Below are 9231 nucleotides of genomic sequence, written 5' to 3' on the forward strand. Positions count from 1 at the left end.
GAACAGAAACCGTTTACTCCAAACGGAAAACGCAAACGAGAGTTTCTATTAGAAGAAATATAAGGTAGGTCCCATAGAAATAAGAATACTATAAATACGAATATTCATATTTCTATAGTAGGTCCCTCCCCGTTTCGTCCCGTTTGGTTATTAAACGGTAAATCGTTTCCGTAATGAATACACCCCTGCATTTCTCTCTGATATGAAAGTCAGTTCCAAATGTTTCGAACATTGTATCGCACCCAAGGCGTATTTTCGTTTAGACGGAGCACTTGTCGGGGAGCAGGCATCAGACAGCTTCGTGAATAGACGTTATAATATGTCTTTTTTATTTCTATGAAGCCTTTATTTCAGCAGGGAGTCATGCTGAGACCACGGTCTCTTTCGCAGATGAGACCTGCATGAACACATCAATAAACAACAATTACACTATTTATTATTTTTAACCTTTATTTAACAATGCAGTTAAGTCAGTTAAGAACAAATTATTATTTTACAATGACGGCCTACCCCGTCCAAACCCTAACCCAGACATTGCTGGGCCAATTGTGCACCGTCCTATTGGACTCGCCAATCACAGCCGGTTGTGATACAGCCTGGAATCGAACCARGGTCTGTAGTGACACCTCTAGCACTGAGATGCAGTGCCTTAGACTGCTACGCCACTCAGGAGCCCATACTATACATAGGCTATCTATACTGAGCAAAAATATAAACGCAACATGTAAAGTGTTGAACCCATGTTTCATGAGCTGAAATATAAGATCACAGAAATGTTCCATATGCACAAAAAGCTTGTCCCTGTTAGTGAGCATTTCTCCTTTGCCAAGATAATCCATCCACCTGACAGGTGTGGCATATCAAGAAGCTAATTAAACAGCATGATCATTACACAGGTGCACCTTGTGATGGGGACAATAAAAGGCCACTCTAAAATGTGTAGTTTTGTCACACAACCAAATGCCACAAATGTCTCAAGTTTTGAGGGAGTGTGCAATTGCCATGCTGACTGCAGGAATGTCCACCAGAGCTGTTGCYAGAGCATTTAATTTTCATTTCTCTACCATAAGCCACCTCCAACTATAATATGTGAGCAGAGCTGGAGTGGAGCGTGCCCAATTTGACTGGAGCACAGAGTAAGATTCCCAAAGGCTGGAGCGTTGGCCTTCTCACCCGCTCCAATTATTAGCTCCAGTAGTGCTCACTTCACTAGCTCAGGGCATGCCTGGCCCAGCATGCATTTGTAGTCATCTTGTGTGCTGCTATAGCCCCTTGCTTTAGCTACTGTCATGGAGTTCACTAAATATTTTCATAAAGAAACTGATAAAACACACAGGTGCAAAATCAAGGTGACTTACAAAGATGAGGACCAAGAGCAAGAGAGGGAGTGTGGTGATGTAGTGTCCACAACTAAAGAATCATTGTGGAATCTGAAAAGACATATCCCGAAAGCATGACGGTGTACTTACTATGTGYACATCCTAAAAGAAAGGACTGARGTGGGTAAATAACTAAGTGTGTCGTTGTAGCAAACTATTTATAAACTAAAAATCAGATCTCTTAAACATGTTGTTCATTTTTGTTCTATTATCTATACAATATGCAATAATTGATTTTGGCCCAATAAGCCTGTCATATTCCCATGTATGTTCAAGGAGCTTTCCGTTTTAAATTTGGGTTATTTTGCCTAAAAACCTTTAGGCCTACCTATAGAAAAATAAAAAACAACTGCATCTCTGCCCAGCCTGGCAAGAGAGGCCAAAAGGGTGTTAAGCATCCCCAGTGGCTCTGCAAGTGAGAAGAGGATATTCTCCGCTGCTGGCCTGCTCTCCAGGCACCATCGCATGAGCCTGAAGCCACAGACTGGCCAAACTACTGTTTCTAAAAATTAATTCAAGGCACTAATAAGACATTTTTTATTTAATTTATATTTAATTCTAAGTAAGTCACAGCCTATATTCACAATTTCAAATAAAATAAAATKTATCTTTATTCAAATACTTTTCATTGAAATCCATATGGTTTGGTTTCAATACTTCAAAACCAAATGGTAGGTCCAGGTAGTCACTAAAATAGATGAGTGTTGGTTTAAATTGGGATTTTAATGAATGRAGCAAATTTGGATCAGCAGTTTTTTTTCCTGTGAGCCCAAGTGGTTTTAGCGAAGCTGTTGGAAAGGACATGGAGCACTCCATGAGCGAAGAGCTGGATTTCCTACCATGCAACTCCGCTCACATGCTCTGCCTCCAACATCATTTTAGAGAATTTGGCAGTACTTCCAAGTGGCCTCACAACCGCAGACCACGTGTAATGGGGGCTGAGGAGTATTTATGTCTGTAATAACACCCTTTTGCGGTGAAAAACTCATTCTGATTGGCTGGGCCTGGCTCCCCAGCGGGGGGGCCAATGCCCTCTCAGACCCACCCATAGCTGCGCCCCTGCCTAGTCATGTGAAATAAATAGATTAGGGCCTAATGAATTTATTTCTACTGACTGATTTGCTTATATGAATTGTAACTCAGTAAAATCGTATAAATTGTTGCATGTTGCGTTTGTATTTTTGTTCGGTGTATAATATACACATCAATTGCACAAAACACRAAAAGCAAAACACAATCATAGGAAACAAACAAATCTTCAGTAWAAAAGGCCCTTCAACATCCACCTGCAGTGCCCTACAGGCACCAACTCCACCAGCATTAAAGCAGCAATTAGCATTAGAAACAATAAGAAAGTCCAGAAAGTCGCGTTTCTGTAAAACGCGGAGGAATGTGGCTGGAGAAATGCAACCACTCTCAAATTCATAGACAGAGCTATGGATGCAAGGACTGACCATCCATGATATCAAAATTATAGTTTAAACCATGTTTWGAGGCAATATATTGTTTGTTTACATTTACTTTGTTGACAAGCATTGGAGAAAAAAATACTTWATATTTTGGGTTTTGATAGGGTACTACAGTTGAACTAAGCTCATTGGGGCATTTATAAGTTATATTCTTAAAGGATCAATGGGTAGGCCTATATATAATTAATTTATAAGTCCAAAAATGGATGTAGCAACTCCAGATTTCCCCTTTAAGGAGTTTTGGAGATTATTCCATGAGGAGCAAAACAACTAAAAGCAGATTTACCTAACTCAGTGAAAACACTGGTTGAATCATTGTTGTTTCCAAGTCCTTTCAATGAAATGACATTGAACCAACGTGTCAAATTGATGTTGAATTGACGTCTGTGCCCAGTGTGTACACACTGTGTTGTGTCTTTTAAATCATTTTCAAACCAGCTACACATAGCCTGGTCCAGACCAATTAGTCAAAGCCTCTGAATAATTACTGAGTGATCCACAGTATCGAAGGCTTTAGACAGGTCAATAAAAATGTCCAGACAGTGTKTCTTCTTATCCAATCAATTAAGAACATCATTTCAAGACATGGAATATGAGGGTATACTGAGATATCGATGGGTTGGACAATACTTTTCTCACCAATCATTTTGAAAAAATGTATACTTAAAAACTGGAAATCAACCAATCCTCCATCGTTAACACAATGGAAAGGTCAAATGCTTTATTGTCTAAATGTTGAAAGTGCATGGGTGACTGAGAAACAAAATGGTGCAKTTTGAGGCCATGTGACGGAGAGTAATATGGGTGCTGGAGATGGGGGTGTGAGCAGGTGAGTCTGGACTGGGGTGATGTTGTGGATGTTTGTTTGTGTCTGTACGTTGTCGTTTGTATGTGTATGTTTTCTATTGTAAAAAAAGAAATCATAAATAAAAGAAATCATAAATAAAATCTTAAATTAAGAAAAAAGGATTGGGAAAATCATTGAAAACCAAAGAAGTAGCAGAGCTGATGCTATGACCTGGTCTGAAACCTGACTTGTGTACATTTAGAATACGTTTCCTAGTTAAAAAGGATCTAAGATGAGTATTTTAGGATTCTAGATTTTTTTATTTATTTAGGTCTCACGGCTCACCACCTTTGTGAAGAGTGAGTATATAGGCTACTTTCCAGACCCTGAGGATGGTACCASAATCAATTGTAAGGTTAAACATATGTGTGAAAGATTCTGCGATCAGAGGAGCAGAAAGCTACAGTAAGAAAGGATCAAGCAACTCAGCCCCAGYGGATTTTTTTTTACATCAATCTTGCGCAAGGCGTCTAGAACATCACAAATATAAAGTTRTTGAAATGAAAATAAAGATTCAATAGAAGTTGACAGAACTCCAATCGAGCTAACTAGAGGCTGGGAGAGGGGCAGTCAGTCGACCGGCTGACCAGGGTAAATTAAACTACCATTTCTTTCAAAAAGCCCGTTGAGATAAAATGCTGATTAAAAGCAACACTTACCTAATTTTTCTCAGTAATGATGCCAGAGTATGACACAACTTGCTTAGGCAGGGAAGGAGAGGAATTTCCACACTTCAGTGCATTAACTTTTTTCAAAACTTTAGACTTATCACCAGCAGAGTCTGAGATAGAACTGAGAAAGTAGCTTGATGTAGCTTTCTTGATTGAAGTGCATCTATTTCTCAATTGCATTAAAAWCTGCTAATCAGCTACAGAGTCCGTTTTTCCAGCCTTGACCCAGGCCTGATTTCTCATCATAACAGGATCTCAAAGTTCTAGAGAGAACAAAGGATTTGTTTTTAAGGGAGGTGTTTGTCTGAGAGAGAGAAATAGATTAGACCAAATCTAGAGYTGATTCAGAGTCAGGCATTCAGCTGATGGAGGAAGGGTCAMAGTAATACATATCATGAAGAAAAGCTTGTAAGGGAAAAAAACTAATGAATTATACAAGGATCAGTGCTAATCTGTTTGGTATCTCTAATACATTCAATAGGACAGTGATTACTTAGATCATTAGCAAAGACACCACTGGACAAGTACTTGTGGSGGCTATTTGTCAGAATTATGTCAGTCAGTGAGGAGTTTGCTGGATTTTTAACATTAATCAGTGTGGGTTTTGCAATCAGTTTTGTATTTGTATTTATTATAGATCCCCGTTACTCTTCCTGSGGTCCAGAAAAATTAAGGCAGCTTATCCAATTTTAAAACATTACAATACATTCACAGATTTCACAACACACTGTGTGCCCTCAGGCCCCTACACCACCACTACCACATATCTACAGTACTAAATCCATGTGTCTGTATTGTGCGTATGTGTGTGTGTATGCATGTGTCTGTGCCAATGTTTGTGTTGCTTCACAGTCCCCGCTGTTCCATAAGATGTTTTTTTATCCAAGTTTACTGCTTGTGTCAGTTACTTGATGTGGAACAGAGTTCCATGTAGTCATGGCTCTCTGTAGTACTGTGTGCCTCCAATAGTCTGTTCTGGACTTGGGGACTGTGGAGAGACCTCTTGTGGCATGTCTTGTGGGGTATGCATGGGTGTCCGAGCTGTGTGCCAGTAGTTGAGACAGACAGCTCGGTGCATTCAATATGTCAGTACCTCTCATAAATAAAAGTAGTGATGAAGTCAATCTCTYCACTTTCAGCCAGGAGAGACTGACATGCATATTATTAATATTAGCTCTCTGTGTACATCCAAGGGCCAGTCTTGCTGCCCGGTTCTGAGCCAATTGCAATTTTCCTAAGTACTTTTTCGTGGCACCTGACCACACAACTGAACAGTAGTCAAGGTGTGACAAAACTAGGGCCTGTAGGACCTGCCTTGTTGATATTGTTGTTAAGAAGGCAGAGCATCGCTTTATTATGGACAGACTTCTCCCCATCTTAGCTACTACTGCATCAATATGTTTTGACCATGACAGTTTACAATCTAGTGTTACTCCAAGCAGTTTAGTCATCTCAATTTCCACATTATTTATTTATTATTATTTAMGATTTAGTTGAGGTTTRGGGTTTAGTGAGTGTTTTGTTCCAAATACAATGCTTTTAGTTTTAGAAATATTTAGGGCTAACTTATTCCTTGCCACCCACTCTGAAACTAACTGCAGCTCTTTGTTGAGTGTTGCAGTCATTTCAGCCGCTGTAGTAGCTGACGTGTATAGTGTTGAGTCATCCGCATACATAGAMACYCTGGCTTTACTCAAAGTTAGTGGCATGCACCCCACAATCATTTTATCATAAATTTCTCTCAGCCAATCATCAGTCATTTGTGTAAGTGCTGTGCTTGTTGAGTGTCCTTCCCTATGAGCATGCTGAAATTCTGTTGTCAATTTGTTTAATGTAAAATAGCATTGTATCTGGTCAAACACCATTTTTCCCCCAGAAGTTTACTAAGGGTTGGTAACAGGCTGATTGGTCGGCTATTTGAGCCAGTAAAGGGGTCTTTACTATTTATTCTTGGGTAGCGGAATGACTTTAGCTTCCCTCCAGGCCTGAGGGCACACGCTCTCTAGTAGGCTTAAATTGAAGATGTGGCAAATAGGAGTGGCAACAGGCTTAGTTGAGCCTGGTTAAAGTCAAGACAAATATTATTAAAATGGTCTGATGCCGGGGTAAGCCACTCTAAGTTAAAATCCCCTAAAATGACTAATTCAGATGACAGAAATGGTTTTGCATACTTACAAATAGTACAAGCAGCATCCGGCAGTGCAACAGATAATGTATTTTGGCTTATGGCCACATCTATAACCAAAACCTCACATTTTGGGGGATAGTGATAGTTAAACATGATGCCACAAGAGTTGATTTCACATATGTAGCCACCCCTCCCCCCTTTCAGTCACAYCTGAGATGTTGTAATCAGCAATGTCAATGTCCTTATTCGGGATCGAGCCATTTCCCCAAGTCATGCGTCCAGATATCAAGAACCCACTGGTTGAATCAACGTTGTTTCCATGTCATTTCAATGACATTACACTGAACCAACGTGGACATTGAATTAACATCTGTGCCTAGTGGGAAGGTCCTACTATTTCAGATCCACACATCAAAGTTGTAGGGCGGCTAGGGCCTAAAGGCCTAAAAGCAGGTAGGAGGCAGGGGCTGGGCTAGGAACATRAAAGAGATCTCAGAAATCTCTTTATGTTCCTAGGGGCTGAGTAGGGATGGAAATGGAACTGTGCTGACCTAGTAAATGCTTTTTTTCTCTGGCGTTTCTCAACAGAAACATAGTTAGGAATAAGGTAGGTAGGCCAGGCTTAGTCGTGTGTGGCCTGATGCCAAAGATGGTCAGATTAATATAGAGTTTGTAAGCCGAACAAAAAGCACATTCAATTACACTTTGTAATCAATTTGAATGTTAAAATACAATAGAATTAAAAGGTTAATTTATGAACAAAAGAGAAAGACTCATGTTGTTAACACAAAACCACACACTGGTTAATCCATTATTTTTTATCAACAGTGTTGTGGACTCACAGTAGGTCTATGCTATGGGTGAACCTTAATGGGGATTTTTTATTATTGACACCCTCAGTAGCATTTTCTAAGGACTCATTTTTGACTGGGATGGTGTTTAAACTTGAGTCATGCCTGATTCAATCTAAAAATCATACACTATGTGAACAAAAGTATGTGGACACCTGCAAGTTGAACATCTCATTCCAAAATCATGGGCATTAATATAGAGTTGGTCCCCCATTTACTGTTACAACAGCCTCCACTCTTCTGGGAAGGCTTTCCACTAGATGTTGGAACATTGCTGCGGGGACTTGCTTCAATTCAGCCACAAGAGCATTAGTGAGGTCGGGCATTAGGCCTGGCTTGCAGTYGGCATTCCAATTCATCCCAAAGGTGGTCGATGGGGTTGAGGTCAGGGCTCTGTGCAGGCCAGTCTAAGTTCTTCCACACCGATCTCGACAAACTATTTCTGTATGGWCCTCGCTTTGTGCACAGGGGCAGTGTCATGCTGAAACWGGAAAGGGCCTTTCAAACTGTTGCCACAATGTTGGAAGCACAGAATCGTMGAGAATGTCATTGTATGCTGTAGCRTTAAGATTTCCCTTCACTGGAACTAAAAGGGCCTAGCCCGAACCATGAAAAACAGCCCCAGACCATTATTCCTCCTCCACCAAACTTTACAGTTGGCACTATGCATTCGAGCAGGTAGCGTTCTCCTGGCATCCGCCAAACCCAGATTTGTCYGTCGGACTGCCAGATGGTGAAGTGTGATTCATCRCTCCAGAGAACGCATTTCCACTGCTCCAGAGTCCAATGGTGGCAAGCTTTACACCACTCCAGCCGATGCTTGGCAATCTTAGGCTTGTGTGCGGCTGCTCGKCCTTGGAAAACCATTTCATGAAGCTCCCGACGAACAGTTATTGTGCTGACGTTGCTTCCAGARGCAGTTTGGAACTCAGTAGTGAATGCTGCAACCGAGAACAGGCGATTGTTACACGCTACGCGCTTCAACACTCGGCGGTCCCGTTCTGTGAGCTTGTGTGGCTTACCATTTCTCATTGTTGCTCCTAGACGTTTCCACTTCACAGCACTTACAGTTGACCGGGACAGCTCTAGCTGGGCAGAAATTTTACCAACTTACTTGTTGGAAAGTTGKCATCCTATGACGGTGCCAYGTTGAAAGTCACTGAACAGTTTTACTGCCAATTTTTGTCTGTGGAGATTGCATGGCTGTGTCCTCGATTTTATACACCTGTCAGCAACAGGTGTGGCTGAAATAGCCGAATCCACTCATTAGAAGGGGTGTCTACATACTTTTGCATATATAGTGTACTCCCAGATAAGAGATGAAAGTTGAGGATCCTGTCAGGCTAGAGGAAACAGAGGAACAACCCCCATTATGGCTGCCGGTGTCTTGTTAGGTGGTAAAACTGTCTCTGGATCCACCTCCTTCTCTAACCCACCAGCTCATTGAACCTCCAGGGCTGCAAACARGGTCCAGTCTCCAGTAGTCAAGGAATTCCTATACACCCAGAGACACACCTAGACGCTCATCTAATGTTAAATGTCCCAGTGTTTGAGGCACTGGCTCAGCTCTCACTGACAGGCTTGAAGGAAAGAGAGGATGTCCAAGGTGGTCCATCTGTACTTCCTAATAGGAATCACCTCCTTCAGAGATATCATTCTGGTCCTCACAGCAGTGTGCTTACCTGCTAAGTGAGATAAATCATTGTTAAAGGGTCAATCTGCAGTTCAAACAACAACAAAGCAGCCACCCCACCACAGTTTTAGTTAGCAGCTGAGGAATGGGGTTGGGCCTCATGTTTYTAGGCACTACAGTGTTTGTTAAGCATTACATTGTTTATAAACAATGTAGTAAAAATGTTGAGCAAAACTCATGTGGCATTTAGAAG

The sequence above is a fragment of the Salvelinus sp. IW2-2015 genome, linkage group LG23, assembly GCF_002910315.2.
Source record: "Salvelinus sp. IW2-2015 linkage group LG23, ASM291031v2, whole genome shotgun sequence".
NCBI lineage: Eukaryota > Metazoa > Chordata > Actinopteri > Salmoniformes > Salmonidae > Salvelinus > Salvelinus sp. IW2-2015.